The sequence below is a fragment of the Lissotriton helveticus genome, chromosome 1_2 (assembly GCF_964261635.1).
Source record: "Lissotriton helveticus chromosome 1_2, aLisHel1.1, whole genome shotgun sequence".
Classification (NCBI taxonomy): Eukaryota; Metazoa; Chordata; class Amphibia; order Caudata; family Salamandridae; genus Lissotriton; species Lissotriton helveticus.
In genome coordinates, this window is record NC_136058.1 from 321,195,600 (window position 1) to 321,213,868 (window position 18,269).

The window sequence follows — 18,269 nt, forward strand, 5'->3', positions numbered from 1 at the left end:
GTATCTGTGGAGAACAGTTGCCCCTTACATGTTAAATGAATGAATATAAATTTTGGGTAAAATAAATAACACAGCCACCAACAGAAAATAGCGTGGTTTGTCTCCTTTAAAATGAATGGAGGTTAAATTGATACAGGAACCTAGGTTTTTTGTGGTGTAAAGTCTGAGTGTGTCACGGCTGTGGGCACCGATGCATGTGGAGCCTGTGATGCCTCTGAGTGTGTCACGGCTGTGGGCACCGATGCATGTGGAGCCTGTGATGCCTCTGAGTGTGTCACGGCTGTGTGCACCGATGCATGTGGAGCCTGTGATGCCTCTGAGTGTGTCACGGCTGTGTGCACTGATGCATGTGGAGCCTGTGGTACCTCTGAGTGTGTCACGACTGTGGGCACCGATGCATGTGGAGCCTGTGATGCCTCTGAGTGCTTCACGGCTGTGTGCACTGATGCATGTGGAGCCTGTGGTACCTCTGAGTGTGTCACGACTGTGGGCACCGATGCATGTGGAGCCTGTGATGCCTCTGAGTGCTTCACGGCTGTGGGCACCGATGCATGTGGAGCCTGTGATGCCTCTGAGTGCTTCACGGCTGTGGGCACCGATGCATGTGGAGCATGTGATGCCTCTGAGTGCTTCACGGCTGTGGGCACCGATGCATGTGGAGCCTGTGATGCCTCTGAGTGTGGCACGGCTGTTGGCACCGATGCATGTGGAGCCTGTGGTGCCTCTGAGTGCGTCACGGCTGTGTGCACTGATGCATATGGAGCCTGTGATGCCTCTGAGTGTGTCACGGCTGTGTGCACCGATGCATGTGGAGCCTGTGATGCCTCTGAGTGTGTCACGGCTGTGGGCACCGATGCATGTGGAGCCTGTGGTGCCTCTGAGTGTGTCACGGCTGTGTGCACTGATGCATGTGGAGCCTGTGATGCCTCTGAGTGTGTCACGGCTGTGGGCACTGATGCATGTGGAGCCTGTGGTGCCTCTGAGTGTGTCACGGCTGTGTGCACTGATGCATGTGGAGCCTGTGATGCCTCTGAGTGTGGCACGGCTGTTGGCACCGATGCATGTGGAGCCTGTGATGCCTCTGAGTGTGTCAAGGCTGTGTGCACTGATGCATGTGGAGCCTGTGATGCCTCTGAGTGTGTCACGGCTGTGGGCACCGATGTATGTGGAGCCTGTGGTGCCTCTGAGTGTTTCACGGCTGTGTGCACTGATGCATGTGGAGCCTGTGATGCCTCTGAGTGTGTCACGGCTGTGGGCACCGATGTATGTGGAGCCTGTGATGCCTCTGAGTGTGTCACGGCTGTGGGCACCGATGCATGTGGAGCCTGTGATGCCTCTGAGTGTGCGCACGGCTGTTTTCACCAGTGCCGTTAGAGCCTGTATTGACAGTCAGCGTGCGCATGTCCGTTTGCACAGGTTCCTGTAGGGCAGAGGTCTTCAATCTGTGGGGCGTGTCCCCCAGGGGAGTCGTGGAGTCCTGGGAAGGGGGTCACAGACTTTGTCAGAGCGTTTGCCTTAGTGGCATCGGGCTGATTGAGGGTGCTGGCGGGCAGAGGCCTAATTCACACAGAGGGGTGAAAAACATCAAAGCCTCTTTAACAAGTAAAAGGTCTTTTAAAGACCTGTGAAGTACCCGGGTGTGGCTCTGTGTGTGTCCCTGAAGCTGTTTCAGCCAGGCTCACATACACGAGGGGGGGTGGGCTGGGGGCAGGGGAGGGTGGCTGGGGAAGGAGGCTGTAGCCCTTTGAGTTCAATGGGCATTGCGCGCCTGGAGCTGTGGGTCCCGCAAGTAAAGCAGGTGAAAGGTCCTCTCCCCCCCCTTCCTCCCGCAATTAAGTTACCGACTGTCTGTCCCCCCCTCCGCCCCCAGCAGGGAGGCACAGAGATGCCCACCCATGAGAGAGGAAGAAGGAAGAAGACGCAGAGAGACACTGACCCCCCCCCCCCCAATGAGAGAGGCACAGAAAAGGTGGGTGGGTGGATGAATGATGGGTGGATGGATGGAAGGATGGATGGATGGATGAAAGGGCGGATGGGTGGATGAAAGGGTGGATGGATGAAGGATGGATGGATGGATGAAAGGGCGGATGGATGATGGATGTATGTATGGAAGGATGAAAGGGTGGATGGATGAAGGATGTATGGATGGATAAAAGGTTGCATGGATGAATGATGCATGGATGGATGTGTGAAAAGGTGGGGGATGAATGATGGGTGGATGGATGGATGGATGGATGAAAGGGTGGGTGGATGAAGGATGGATGAAAGGGTGGATGGATGAAGAATGGATGTGTGGATGGAAGGAAGGATGGATAAAAAGTTGCATGGATGAATAATGCAGGGATGGATGCGTGAAAAGGTGGGGGATGAATGATGGGTGGATGGATGGATGAAAGGGTGGGTGGATGAAGGATGGATAAAAGGGTGGATGGATGGATGAAGGATGGATGTATGGATGGATAAAAGGTTGCATGGATGAATGATGCATGGATGGATGTGTGAAAAGGTGGGGGGGTGAATGATGGGTGGATGGATGGATGGATGAAAGGGTGGGTGGATGAATAATGGATGGATGGATGTGTAAAAAGGTGGGGGGGTGAATGATGGGTGGATGGATGGATGGATGGATGGATGGATGGATGGATGGATGAAAGGGTGGGTGGATGAATAATGGATGGATGGATGTGATGAGGTCTAACAGGCGCATTTATGGTTGTCGATAGTTGTTGATGATGAGGAGTACCAGTTTCTATAAACCTTTGTCGGAAGGGGGTCCTTACGCCTAAAAAGTTTTTACAAGGGGGTCTCGGCATCAAAAAGTTTGAAGACCTCTGCTGTGGAGCTTCTGATGTCTGTCGGTGTTCCTAGCTGTTTGTGCCACTGCCTGTAGAGCCTGTAATGTCTGAGTGTGTTCTTAGCTGTTTGTGCCACTGCCTGTAGAGCAGGGCTCGAGTCGGGGGTCCACGCTGGTGGACGGCGTCTCCCCACTCTTTTCACAGGGGGGACGCAGTCCCCCCTGCCAAGAAGCTGGGCCCCACAGAAATATGCTGAACGTGTCCTGGTGTAAATTTCAGACACCAGGACACATTTAGCACGTGACGTCACGAGGTCATTTGCATGCTATCAGTCCCCCCACTTCTTTTTATAGGACTTGTGCCCTGCTGTGGAGCCTATAAAGCCGGAGGAGGCGGTGCTGGGCCCCTTGTCCTGTGCCAGTGTGTTGTAAACAGGTGCCCTCACAGGTGTGTTTGCCAGAGAGAGGGGTCGTGTTAGTTCTGTTAATCTGTCACGGTGCAGAAAGGTTGCACACTTGAGTCATGACACATTTTTAAAGATTGATTGTAGCCAGATGGACACATGGAAATGTTTTGAAGGGGAACAGAAGTGATGTTGTGAAAAATAATATGCAAGGAATATTTTGATGGGCTGGTTTTAATTTTTCGAATAATGGGAATGTGACAAGGATAATGGCATAAAATCGGGGAGTAGTAAGGTTGTTTGGCACTCAGGTATTCTCGTAATGCATAGATTGCAAAGCTGCTTCAAATGTTTAAATGACAGAAAAGTTTGTTGGTATCGCGTAACAAATTTATAACTGGGTTAGCATTAAGCAATGTTATACCGAAGTGGTGAACACAATTTGTGACTATGGTCATTTTATTATTCATTTACAGTGACCCCCGAAGAAGGGCGATGAGCCCGAAATGCATTGGGTATTTTTGAATAAAACGCTGCCTGATATGAATTAATGCTTCAGTCCTGTTCATTCATAAAGTCCGGATAGACATGGTTTGAACAGTAAAAAATCGGAAATGGCATGTACACTCAGCGCGTGGACTCGGATGAAAGTTTGAGAAAAAGTATGACAAGCTTGAATAATTACGGAGTAAATGGATGAACATTGAATAAATAAAGAAGTAAATCATGATGCAATTGGCACATTGAGCTGTGCGATTGTTTGGGGCGAGATAAAGCCCCACGACAGTGACATTTTTAAAGAAACCTGGGTCAGAGGTCACCTGGTCTGTGTTTTCTCTGAGCGGATTCCCAAACACTGTGCATGGATTTACTTCGATGACGTCACCATCGCGTCACATTTGTGTTTCATCTTCTAGCAGTATCCTCAATATACAATCTGTGGTTGTGAGACTTGAACCCCTCCTGCCTCTGCGGTCTCAGACTGGGGGCCGGTTTATGGAAACAGACTGGGGGCGCCTGGAACTCTGAAAGTGAGAGTCCAGGCGCTGGCTTCAGGGGGCTGGAGTGAGCAATGTTTGTTTAGAGAGGTTGAAATCCCACGTGGCCCAGGGCTAGAAAGTGCTGCTGAGATAACATGCACACTGTGCACATCATCGAGGAGACCAGTGCCCCAGGTACAGCTCTGAAGCCCGGATAGCTCAGTCGGTAGAGCATCAGACTTTTAATCTGAGGGTCTAGGGTTCAAGTCCCTATTCGGGCGGAGGAGATTTAATTTTTGTTACTCAGCAGATTTGAAATGGAGGTTTTTAACAGAAAATCATTTTGCTTTTTACTCTTTGATTTCGATCGCTCTAACTTTTCCTCTGTAGTGCATTCGGGTTTCTTAAAACAAGTAGCGAATTATTTCCCTTACGATTGTCTGCTCACTTTTCTGTGGAACACCTGATAATACTGTTTGTAACAATGTGTCAAGATGATTTCTTCACTAGGGAGGGGAGAAATGTTTTCCATCGGACCCCACTTTTTATTTCCAGAACTTTTACTTTTTTTACCACAACTTGGATTAAATTATAATAATAAAGTAGTTACCTTGTGAGTTACTTTTTCCAAAGGCAAAAAGTGATCCGCCCGGTCTCGAACCGGGGACCTTTCGCGTGTTAGGCGAACGTGATAACCACTACACTACGGAAACTCATGGGGAGCCGTGGGCACCTTTAGCTGCAATGAGAAGAGAGCCCTACAGGCAGCTGGAGAGATGCAGAGGTATGGAAGCTTTTCTAAAGTCCTCTCACTGAATGCATGAACTCAAGGGTGCACAAGCATCGCCTCTCACTGAATGCATGAACTCAAGGGTGCACAAGCATCGCCTCTCACTGAATGCATGAACTCAAGGGTGCACAAGCATCGCCTCTCACTGAATGCATGAACTCAAGGGTGCACAAGCATCGCCTCTCACTGAATGCATGAACTCAAGGGTGCACAAGCATCGCCTCTCACTGAATGCACAGTACTCAATGCTGCACAAGCATCGCCTCTCACTGAATGCACAGTACTCAATGCTGCACAAGCATCGCCTCTCACTGAATGCATAGTACTCAATGCTGCACAAGCATCACCTCACTCAATGCACAGTACTTAATGCTGCACAAGCATCACCTCTCACTGAATGCACAGTACTCAATGCTGCACAAGCATCACCTCTCACTGAATGCACAGTACTTAATGCTGCACAAGCATCACCTCTCACTGAATGCACAGTACTCAATGCTGCACAAGCATCGTGTCTCACTGAATGCACAGTACTCAATGCTGCACAAGCATCGTGTCTCACTGAATGCACAGTACTGTGGGCTGCACGAGTAAGAGATCTCTCACTCTATGCATGTGGGCTGCACGAGTAAGAGATCTCTCACTCTATGCACATTACTCTGATCCTGCACAGGTAAGCAGACTCTCAGTGACTGCATGTCACTGAAAACATCAGAGCACGTGAGCTCTCACTTGATGCTCATGTCTGAACCCTGCACAGCGAAAATACCCATCAATGAATATGTGCGAGTGAAAGCTGCAGAGCAGTGACCTCTCTCACTGAATCCAGATCACTGACCCAGCACAGCTGAGTACACTTCCCTCACATCTAAGAGGAATCTCACTGAACACCAGTGACCGATGCACAGATAAGAGCTCCCTGTGCACACGTGTAGCTCTCACTGAATGCAGATCACTGAACGCTGCGCAGCAGAGGTCTCTCACTGAAGGGAGATCCTTGGACCTTTCCTCGTCACTCAGGCCTCGGTCTCTCTTGTAGGTGCGTCTTTGTTTTGTCCGTTTCCGTAGGTTGTAGTCTGCAAAACAGTTTTTTAGCTTCTATATGATACTTTCCTGTGTTGTGGATTTTCTGTAAAAGCATCGGTAGGATGAATGTGAATATAAATAGCGCCTCAATGCAACATTCACACACTCACAGCTGCACCATTGTAGTCATGAGGGGCTGAAAAGGGAAAGCCCACGAGCGCTCCCTGGTGGTCTAGTGGTTACGATTCGGCGCTCTCACCGCCGTGGCCCGGGTTCCCGTCAGGGAAGGGTGATTTTTTTACTCTTTATTTCACAACTGTTCGATTATTTGTGCTTTTGATGGATTTTTAAAATAGAATTTCATGTTTAATGACACTGATTAATCAATGATGGGCCCAATATTCGAGGCATGATAGCACATGGTTACAATTTTAAACATCTTAGTGACATAGTTTTTTTTAAAATTAATCTTTGATTTCTGTTGACGCCCCCTCCCCCCACTGATGGGTCATTGGAAGCCCTGGACACTGACTTAAAGAGGTTCTAAGAGGTTAAACTAAAACAATACTCAAACTACAGAAATACAACAAATATGTATAGAAAATAAGAAATACTTTTGTTAAACCACAAACATAAATCGAAATTCTAATGAGATGGTTAGAGTTTTTCAACGGGTGCTTTTATTTTTCAGCGATAAACCCATAAACTGGGCTCCCCCGCTTATCTTTTTAGGTCTCGCCTGTCGATGCGCATGCGCATCGAGCAAGCGAGACTATAGGGGCTCATCCAGACTTTATCTAACTTGCAAGGAATCGTGGCGATTCCTTGCAGTGCCCGTGACTTTTAAGCTCAATGCGCATGTGCATTGAGCTTAAAAGCGCGTGCACATGCCCCCAGCCGCCTGCCTTGCCTACTCTCTCTCACAGCCTCCCCCAGCTCCGCCCCCTCACTACTTGATTGCACGGCCGCTAGGCCGTGCCTCCCCTACTCTCCTCCCCCCTCCTCCTCTCCTCCCCTGCCTGCCTGCCGCTAGGCCGTGCCTCCCCTACTCTCCTCCCCCCTCCTCCTCCTACTGCCGTGTCGCACCTCTCCCCTCTCCGCCCCCTCCCCTGCCAGCCGTGTTACGGTGAAAGGCTTGTATTCTCTCCCTGCTCGTCATTTCTAGCATGTTTCCGTCCCCACCGCCATATGTTCACCTCCTCTCCCCCCTCTCCATCCGCCCTTCTCATCTCTTTCTGGCCTCACCTCGCACCTTATTTTCTTCAGGACAGTCTGGATGCTTCACAGCTCCTCTGGCCTCCCTGCCCCCTCCCCCCATTTGCTCCCGAGCCGCATTTCTCCGCCCCCCCCTAATCACAGCAATGCCAAGAGCTTGTTGTTTACAGGAATCCTCTCTACAAACCAGCACATTTATTGCAGCCAAAGCAAGTATCTTTACTTTCCAGGAGGTTCGTAATGTTCATGTTTGTAATCGTACTCCTTGCTCTACTGAAAATACTTGACGGCAGAGAGCAAAACAAACTGGACTCCAGGAATTTTACAATTCCTAAAGCGGACTTCATTTACTTATTTATTTAATGCGCTTTTATATAGCGCAAACATTACCCGAAGGTGTCCTTCCCCTCCCTTGTTCCTCCCCTCCTTCCCGCGTGCACCATGCAGTCCTTCCGCGGCTCACTTCTTTCCCCACATTTCTACCTGGGCTGCTTCTAATCCTGTGACCACCCTCTCCACTTTGCTGTCTCTTACTCCACGTGGCCTGTCTCTTTTCACTTGTTCTCTGACTGCCTTTGTCCCAGTGCCTCCTGATGCACACCACCACACACGTCACTCTCTTGACCTCTCTGCGCAGTCTCTCGTGCTCCTTCACTCCTTCCGCTATGCCACTTCCCCTCACCATTCCATTGCACCTACTCCTCTACCCCCCCCCCCCGCCCCCAATCTCTGGCTACGCCTCACTTCTTCCACATCATTATTTCCCCAGCCCTCCCTTTGCTCCCTCTCACCATCTGTAAGCATCTTCAGGTGCATTCTTTGCATGCCCTGTCCTCACTCTCCTCGTGTACCCTCTAGAGCAGCACTCTCTTTTATAATGTTCTCTCATCCATTTTCTTCACATCACTTCTCTTTGCCTCCCATTTCTTACAATATTCCACCCTAGAGTCCTCACCCGTCACTCTTTCTTTCCTACCCTTCTTACGCATCCACATTTCATTCTTGTCTCTCTTCCCTCTGCTTCTCCTTTCTCTTCTCCCCTCCACTATTCCCTCAGAATCTTTTTCCCTCCTCCTTCCTATGCTCGCTCCCTCACCCTTCTCCCGCCCTCCATGCCCTTCACTTCTCCAGCCTCCTTCCCATCCTCTCATCCTTATCTCATTGTTTTCGTCCCCTCCGCCATCGTCTCTTCTGTATCTCGTTATCTTCTCCACTCTTGCCTCATTTTCTTTATTTTCTCTCCCTATGCTTATCCGTCCTCATCTCCTTCTGTTCTCCCCACCCCTCTTTCTCATCTTACGATGTTCTTTCCTCGCCTTGCAGCGTCCTACTTCCCCTCTTCCTGCGTAAACCCCTTCTCTTCCCCACATCTGTTTTATTCTCTCCCTGCTCGTCATTTCTAGCATGTTTCCGTTCCCACCGCCATATGTTCACCTCCTCTCTCCCCTCTCCATCCGCCCTTCTCATCTCTTTCTGGCCTCACCTCGCACCTTATTTTCTTCAGGACAGTCTGGATGCTTCACAGCTCCTCTGGCCTCCCTGCCCCCTCCCCCCTGATCTCTTTCTTGCTCCTCTCCTCTCCAGCCTCCTTTTCCTCTATAGTCTCTTTCCACTCCCATCTCTTTTGAGTCTGTCTCTTCCACCTACATCCTCGCCCTTATCTCATCCACCCTCCTTTCACCACCTTCCATCCTTTTCTCCTGGTCCTTCTATCCAACTCTTTATCCTCTCACCCCCATCTCTTTCCTGCCCACTCCCCATGCTTCTCCATTTCTTCTATTTTTTGTGCCTTCTTCTCCTCTGATTGTACTCGTTTTTCGTGCCTTCTGCTCCTCTGAAGGCACTCATTTTCTTGCCTTCTGCTCCCCTGATTGCACTCGTTTTTTTCTTGCCTTCAGCTCCCCCACTCCATCCATCCATCCATCCATCCCCCCCACTCCATCCATCCATCCCCCCCATTTCATCCACCCCCCCACTCCATCCATCCCACTCCACCCATCCATCCCACTCCATCCATCCACCCCCCACTCCATCCATCATCCATCCATCCCCCCACTCCATCCATCCATCCCCCCACTCTATCCATCCATCCCCCCACTCTATCCATCCATCCATCCATCCATCCCCCCACTCCATCCATCCATCCCCCCACTCCATCTATCCATCCCACTCCATCCATCCATCCCCCACTCCATCCATCCATCCACCCCCCCCACTCCATCCATCCATCCACCCCCCCACTCCATCCATCCATCCATCCCCCCACTCCAACCATCCATCATCCATCCCACTCCATCCATCCATCCATCCATCCATCCCACTCCATCCATCCATCCCACTCCACCCATCCATCCATCCCACTCTATCCATCCATCTATCCACCCCACTCCATCCATCCATCCATCCCCCCAATCCATCCATCCATCCATCCCCCCACTCCATCCATCCATCCCCCCACTCCATCCATCCATCTCACTCCATCCATCCATCCCCCCACTCCATCCATCCATCCATCCATCCCACCCCATCCATCCATCCACCCCACTCCATCCATCCATCCATCCCACTCCATCCATCCATCCCCCCCACTCCATCCATCCATCTCACTCCATCCATCCATCCATCCCCCCACTCCATCCATCCATCCATCCATCCCCCCACTCCATCCATCCATACCCCCACTCCATCCATCCATCCCCCCACTCCATCCATCCATCCCCCGACTCCATCCATCCCTCCCCGCCCCACACTCCATCCCTCCCCCGCCCCACACTCCATCCCTCCCCCGCCCCACACCCCATCCCTCCTCCGCCCCACACTCCATCCCTCCCCCGCCCCACACTCCATCCCTCCCCCGCCCCACACTCCATCCCTCCCCTGCCCCACACTCCTTCCCTCCCCCGCCCCACACTGCATCCCTCGCCCACACTCCATCCCTCACCCACTATGCGCTACCACAGCATCACTGAACGCCACAGCATCACTCGTCGCCGCCACAACATCATTCAGAGCCACCACAGCATCAATCTGTGCAACCATTCAACAACAACTGATTCAAATATGTTCTCTCAATGTTTCAAACTTTATTACAAATGTCACAAAAAAATGTTAATATTTCACTTCTGTTCTTGTATTTTCATCACAATAAAATACACTAAACATAATCTTCCAAAAAGTTATTTGCAAAAGTTTAAGCTATTGCAATTAGAAATGACAATAACTTTTATTTAAGTATTAAATATTGGAAAAAATACAACCCATTGTTATTTTTAATATTAATACATCTAAGTCATGTAAATACAACACATATTGCATTACAAATGCTATAGGTGTCACGTTTGCAAAAGTTAACACTATTGGCATTGTAAATGACAAAGTTATTAATTTCGTTATTTTCAAAACAAAAACATAAATAAAAAATTTGTCATTTACAATACTAATACCCCTAACTTTACTAATGCGAGCCCTATTGCATTGCAAACGTATTATTTATAACATTTTTAAAAGATTGTGATTTGTCAGATCAATACATGTAAGACAGGGGAAAACTAAACATGTACCTTTACTAATGCCATAGATGTAACATTTGCTAAATGTATAGCTATTGGCATTTCAAATAACAAAATTAATACTTTTATAATTTGTAAAACATAAACAAAAATTAAAAAATATTTACATTTACCACACCAAAATCTCAAACTTTTCTATTGCGAGACCTATTGCATTTTCAATGCTTGTTCTTTGAAGCTCCTAAACCAGCCTCTGTAGTTTACTCTGCGCAGACAGCGCCTCCGTGAGGCCAACAGCCTCCACATCACTCTGGCTCCACTTGTGCTGCTACAACTTCATTTTTAGCCTCCGATTTAAAATCCCTTCACATGTACAGGGAATTTTAATTTTAATTTTAAGCTCTAAGGGGCAGATTTACAACAAAGTAACGCAGCACGGTGCAGCAAGTCATTTTGCTGCGCCGTGCTGCGTTAATTTGACAAGCACAGAGATGCGACTTATTTTCAAGAATATGTCTCATCTCTGTGCTTCCCTTGCGCTGGCGCACAAACCGCAGCCATGCGCCGGCGCAGGCACCCTTGCTTCATGGCGCAAGAGGATCCCTGCGTCGTGGGGAGATTGCTTTTGTGCAGGAAGGGGCACCATTCGGCACGAAAACAATCACAAGAGGCTTTTTCCTCTTTCAATGTGTGCTGTTGAATGCAGCACGCATTGAAAGAGGAAAAAATGAAGAGAAATTGCGCCTCGCTACGCCACCTCTAGGGTGGCGTAGCATTCAGACGCATCTCCAGATTTACGATTTCTGGTAAATCTGGAGATGTGTCTTGTTCCATGGGTGTTGTGTGGGAACACCCACAGCAACACCCATGGAACGCCCCTTCCACGCACAGCGCCGCGAGTGAAGGGGTGATATTTACAAGGAGAGGAAAAGTCACGCAGAGGGGCTTTTCCTCTCTTTGATAATAAGCCCCTCAGTGTGATGAATGCCCAACTGTTATTACATAATTGGTACACAGGGTTGATGACAGCGGAACGCTCAATGAACGCCCCTATCTACAGGAAACAGCATGCGCAGCCTTATGTGCCAGACACCTCTACAGCAGCAGGCTCAATGATTCACATGAGATTATCTCATATTTTGCCAGTTCTGACAATTTACAGAAATCTTTAATAAAACGCGACCTGCCGTATTGTGCCCAGAAAACCCTTATAAAGCAGCACCCTGCAGAGGTGAGTTTAAAGAGCACTGCGGATGAGTGAGGTGAACTGGAAGTAAATGTGAAGTGTGGCGAGAACCCCCGTTCTGCCAATCGAAGGGCACAACAGGGTAACTTTGATGAATGCCAGACTGCTATGATGTAACTGGGGCAGGGGCTGGTGTCTACATTGAAACCATGCACGAGCACACGACATGCACGAGCACACGACATGCACGAGCACACGACATGCACGAGCGCACGACATGCACGAGCGCACGACATGCACGAGCACACGACATGCACAAGCTCACGACATGCACGAGCACACGACATGCACACGAGCACACGACATGCACACGAGCACACGACATGCATGAGCACACGGCATGCACGAGCTCACGACATGCACAAGCGCACGACATGCACGAGCACACAACACACGACATGCACGAGCTCACAACATGCACGAGCGCACGACATGCACGAGCTCACGACATGCACGAGCGCACGACATGCACGAGCTCACGACATGCACGAGCTCACGACATGCACGAGCACACGACATGCAAGAGCGCAAGACATGCACGAGCACATGACATGCACGAGCGCAAGACATGCACGAGCGCAAGACATGCACGAGCGCAAGACATGCACGAGCTCACGACATGCACGAGCTCACGACATGCCCGAGCTCACGACATGCACGAGCGCACGACATGCACGAGCGCACGACATGCACGAGCGCACGACATGCACGAGCGCACGACATGCACGAGCACACGACATGCACGAGCGCAAGACATGCACGAGCACACGACATGCACGAGCGCAAGACATGCACGAGCACACGACATGCACGAGCTCACGAAATGCACGAGCTCACGACATGCACGAGCACACGACATGCAAGAGCGCACGACATGCACGAGCGCACGACATGCACGAGCACACGACATGCACGAGCACACGACATGCACGAGCGCATGACATGCACGAGCACACGATATGCACGAGCGCAAGACATGCACGAGCTGTGTCAGACGCTCCAATGGCAACAGTTTGAGCAACTGGAGATCACAGAGCAAACCTCTGACTAGAGGCTCATTCTAGGAAGGGAAATGTGATGTAAAATGAAACTGAACGAGCCTGATGCATGCGTCATCAATCCCGCCACCCCTCATTGCTGCCTGAGGGGAATTAGCTCAGATGGTAAAGCGCTCGCTTAGCATGCGGAGGTAGCGGGATCGATGCCCGCATTCTCCAACTTTTTTATGCCTTTTACTCATTTAATTGCATTAATTGGTTTTTCAGAGAGGGTTATATGATTAAGTGCTCATTTAGTTGCTGTTATTAAAATAAAAACTTCTCGTGCAATTTTATACGTTAAATTTGCCAAAACCGACCGTCGGTGTTTGGAAATGGTTCGTTTGGTTTTGTTAAACGTAGTGTGTAAAGAGGAGAAAAGTTTATGGTATGGGATTCTCATGGAGTCAAAACCGGGGGGTTGAGGGGGGGGGGGGGGCTGTGCTGTCTCCAACTGAACTATCTTCCAAATAATCAGAAGGTGCAGCAGCGAGGAAAGTTCTCAGGAAACTGTCATCTCCCTTCATATGTTGGGTAGTTACCAATAAAGTGCAGAAATAAAACAAAAAGCATTTTTAATTTGTATCCGTTAGCACTTTATTTAAGCCTTTCTTTTCCACACTGCTTTCCCGTCTGTGTGTCTCCTTGTGAGTTATCCGGTGTGAAGGGCGCTGGAGTCAGGTCCACACTGTGCGTGTTACTGTTGAGCAGTCACAGGAGAAAGGTGTCCACACAGGCACAGGAATGATAAAACACCTGTGTGCAGCGTCACGTGCCGCCCAGCACCGCCTAAAGATAATGTATGGATATCCACAGGAGAAAGGTGTCCACACAGGCACAGGAATGATAAAACACCTGTGTGCAGCGTCACGTGCCGCCAGCACCGCCTAAAGATAATGTATGGATATCCACAGGAGAAAGGTGTCCACACAGGCACAGGAATGATAAAACACCTGTGTGCAGCGTCACGTGCCGCCAGCACCGCCTAAAGATAATGTATGGATATCCACAGGAGAAAGGTGATCACACAGGCACAGGAATGATAAAACACCTGTGTGCAGCGTCACGTGCCGCCAGCACCGCCTAAAGATAATGTATGGATATCCACAGGAGAAAGGTGTCCACACAGGCACAGGAATGATAAAACACCTGTGTGCAGCGTCACGTGCCGCCAGCACCGCCTAAAGATAATGTATGGATATCCACAGGAGAAAGGTGATCACACAGGCACAGGAATGATAAAACACCTGTGTGCAGCGTCACGTGCCACCAGCACCGCCTAAAGATAATGTATGGATATCCACAGGAGAAAGGTGATCACACAGGCACAGGAATGAAAAAACACCTGTGTGCAGCGTCACGTTCCGCCCAACACCACCTAAAGATAATGTATGGATATCAGCAGAGACCAGGAAAATGAAAACAGGAAGGGGGGGGGGTATGTTAGGGATACAAATGCTCCACTGCGTAAAACCCTGAATAATTGGAATCAAATAACAAAATCCTCAGGTCCCACCGAGATTTGAACTCGGATCGCTGGATTCAGAGTCCAGAGTGCTAACCATTACACCATGGAACCCCCTGGTCTCACTCACGTCACCTCTCAATCATGGAGGGATGCAGTGTTGGTCATGTGCTGTCTTTCTATTGGTCAATAGTGTCTGCTTAAACATCCAACTAAAAAAGTCTATTTCACAATTAAATCCTTAAACAGGACACACACAACTTGTTTTTAGCCAACACATGGAAATGACTCTTTGATGCTTTAAACTGTCCTTTTGAGGCAGAGCTTTAACGTACTCTTAGAGGAGTGCAGGGCCGAGAAACGGCGGACATAGGAGCTGCCCCCACAGAGGAGAGAATAAACAAACTTCCTAGATCCTCATCTCCTATAAATCAACACAGCGCGAGATTAATGTCACAACACAGACTCTGAACCGCCTCTTCCACAGCAGGGGCGGAGCAGGAAAGAAACGAGCATTTCACACGGTGAGAGCTCAGGGCACGGGTGCCTTGTAATCCACGCGCTATTTATATAATCTGTACTCTTTGTTGTGTGATAAAAGGCAAACATCGATTAACCCTTCACAGTATTGATCTGTAGCGTTCATTAATACTACAGCAGCTGAACAGGAAGGGCTGGGGCGGGAACAGGAGCTGAGGGGTCGGTGTAAACCACAGAGGGCTTTAGACTGATAGAAAGCAAGAGAGATTATTAGGACTTTCAGAGCCATTTTGGTTTGGATGGAATAAAATACTTTTTATAATGTTGCATTAGTAAAAAGACTGTACTTAACCCGGGCCGCTTGGGTGAAAACCAGGAATCCTAACCGCTAGACCATATGGGAGGCTGTCAGTAACCCATGTGGCTCAGTCTCTGTCCCTTCACACTGGTACATTTATAGTTACACTGTCATTCCCATAGTCTGACAATCAATGGGTCACAGACCCCCCACTCCTGACAAACCCGAAGGAATGAGGGGTCAGGATTTGTGCCACAACCTGCTCATGTCTCATTATTTACAACCCTGGAACTTCCCCAGAGCCCAGGACCAGAGGACAGCAGCAGCCCCCGCACTGCCTCTTACTGCCCCCCCCTAGAGCCACACAAAGCCACGCCCCCTCCCCAGGGCCCCCCGTCACTCCTGTGTCTCCTCACCAGGCTGAGGGCCCCACAGACCCCTCTCCAGTGACCGTCCAGCTGCTTCCTTGAGACCCCTGCACCTGTCACAGGCCCCAGGCTGCGGGGGGGGGGGGGGAGGGCGGGCAGGTACACCCCCCTGCACCTGTCACAGGCCCCAGGCTCCCTCCAGGGGGTCCAGGTACACCCTCTCTCCCCCTGTCACATGTTCCATCCAGGGGGCTCCAGTTACACCCCCTCTCCCCCTCCTATCAGCCCTGACCCCAGTCCTGACACTCGATTGGTTCACACAGAGGGGGGGGGGCAGCTCAGGTCACCCTGGCTTCTTCCCAGGTATCTTCAGATGCTCAGGGTGACCACCAGGGGGCAGCACCGCCACAGCCCTCACAGCCCACAGGGCACAGGAGCAGCAATGGGGCATCAGCAGCCTTGACAGGGGCAGACCCCGAATAATCCCGCACAGCATTCTGGGAGAGCGGGGGAGGAGCCTCTGCGGTGTGTGTTTACAAAAGTAAACATCTGAGGTTAAAAGCAATAAACACCCATTTGTAGTCATTCTCTGCCGTGTTGTCTCTTTCTGACATCATTTCAATTTAAAAGAACCGAATGGAAAAACTTTTTTTTTTAATCGGGTACCATAAGATACGACTGCAGCCTGGGAGGGCAGATGAAACACTCAGAAGTACAAAGGTTTCCATATTTATTCATGTCAAATGTAAACAAGTTATACATCAAAATATGTATCTATGTTTACCCCGGATGCAAAAAGTGTGCACTAATAGGGTCAGGGTGCAGTTTATTGCCCCCATGTGTTCCTTTCATACATGTGGGTCCCCAGTCAGCTTTCAGCTGCTCTGCCTTGTTATTCTGAGTCAGGTGTTAAAAGGGGGGCCTGGTCCCTAGTTTGGGGGCCCAGAGCACCGGAAGTAAACACCCCTCCTTGATACAAATATGGCCCAGTAACCTCTGATTGCCCTCTGACCCCTCAGACTGGATTCCTGCAGGCCTTTTTCATAGAGGAGGTGGGACTGACGTTGAGTCGATGCTGCCGAGAGGCAAAGGGCTGAGAGTGGCTCCGCATTTCAACCCAGTCTCCTCCTATTATCATCTTTGTTACACCCACAGCATATAAGAGCTCTGATAGGTCAGAGGGGACATCCCTCTTGTCACCTTCTGGTGTTTAAACAGATCCTGTTACAGGGACCAGCCCCTGAACTGCAAGTAAGACCAGCACCTGGTGTCACAGACCAGAAACATAAAATGTAACACCTGATGAAGTTTAACATATATATAACTAGATAACATAACCCCATTATTAACTTTTGGATCCCGTGGTGAATACCATTTGAAAAATTAAAATGCACGAACCGCAAAAAACACATTTAAGTATTTAATGCTACAAAGAGCATTCAACCCCAAAAAATTAACTCTTAAAACACCATAACACATGTTACTGAGGATCTACAGCAATAATGTATCCAAATGTAAACAGGAAACACCCTAAATAAATTAAACAACAAATATAACTCTGATCCGACCAAGAAACCTACGGTGTTGGAGCACTACATATATATAACTAGCTAACATAACCCCATTTTTAACTTTTGAATCCCCAAAATAATAAATGCAAATATATCATTAAAATCAATCACGACTCAGCCGTTTTCCAATATCTGTCGGGTTTGCAGTTTTATCAAGTATTTAGAAACAGTAAAATGTGTAGATGTCTGGGCTCCGTGGCCGCTCATAATGCTATATAGCAGCTTGTCAGACTCCTCTGTCAGAGCCTTCGATAGCTCAGTTGGTAGAGCGGAGGACTGTAGTGGAGTGTCTGTCATCCTTAGGTCGCTGGTTCAAATCCGGCTCGAAGGACTTTTGCAAACTCTTCACTTTTTCCCCTCTGCTTCACAATAGAAAGCGCCTCTTTCTAAGACCCTCGCACGCCGGGGCTTTTCCTGCCTCCTCTCTTCACCTTTACAGCCCAGCTCTCTCCTCCGGCGGGGGGGGGGGAGGGTCTCCCGCCCCCCCCCCCCCCCCCCCCTGTGCAGCCCCCGCTGCAATGCCCCCTCATCAGACAGAGCCGGGGGCCCCTGGGCTGGAGCAGCCCTGGGAGCTGGTTGTGGTGACTCTGGCATCAGGGGATGCTGCTGAGAGCGTCTGCTGGGAGGCGAGAGGGCTGCTGTGAGGTGTGAGGGGGGAGTGTGTTTGTGTGTGTATCGTGGGAGAGAGTGTGTGTGTTTGTTGAGCCTTCGCCCCCCCCCCTGTGTTCGTGTCAAGGAGCTGGAAAAGCAGAAAAACCAGACAGAGGCAGGACAGGGCGGGTTGAAGCCTCGATGAGGAGCTTTTCAGCAGATAGTTTATCGGTTCCTCGTTAGTATAGTGGTCAGTATCCCCGCCTGTCACGCGGGAGAACGGGGTCGACAGGGAGATACATTTAAAAAAAAAAAACTAAGCAAACATGTTGACGATAGAAAACCTTTTTTAAATGCAATTTATTATGTTATACTGATATTACAATTTGCTGATTCTTTTTATTCATAGCCACACCTTTACAAGTTTAAATATTTAGAAGTCTTTTACCTTTTGGACAGCATTTGTGCCTTTTACTTTTAAGTGATTTAAAAAGT

At 49.4% G+C, this 18,269-nt stretch overlaps 3 non-coding genes across 3 annotated transcripts; 1 reads left to right on the forward strand and 2 right to left on the reverse strand.

Annotated features, from left to right (window-relative positions):
• Positions 1 to 4,817: 4,817 nt before the first annotated feature.
• Positions 4,818 to 4,891, reverse strand: TRNAV-AAC (transfer RNA valine (anticodon AAC)). Its single transcript has one exon. It is a non-coding gene; the product is annotated as a tRNA-Val (tRNA).
• A 9,617-nt stretch (positions 4,892 to 14,508) lies between these two features.
• Positions 14,509 to 14,580, reverse strand: TRNAQ-CUG (transfer RNA glutamine (anticodon CUG)). Its single transcript has one exon. It is a non-coding gene; the product is annotated as a tRNA-Gln (tRNA).
• Positions 14,581 to 17,428: 2,848 nt separating this feature from the next.
• Positions 17,429 to 17,514, forward strand: TRNAY-GUA (transfer RNA tyrosine (anticodon GUA)). Its single transcript is given in 2 exon segments — positions 17,429 to 17,465; positions 17,479 to 17,514. It is a non-coding gene; the product is annotated as a tRNA-Tyr (tRNA).
• Positions 17,515 to 18,269: the final 755 nt, after the last annotated feature.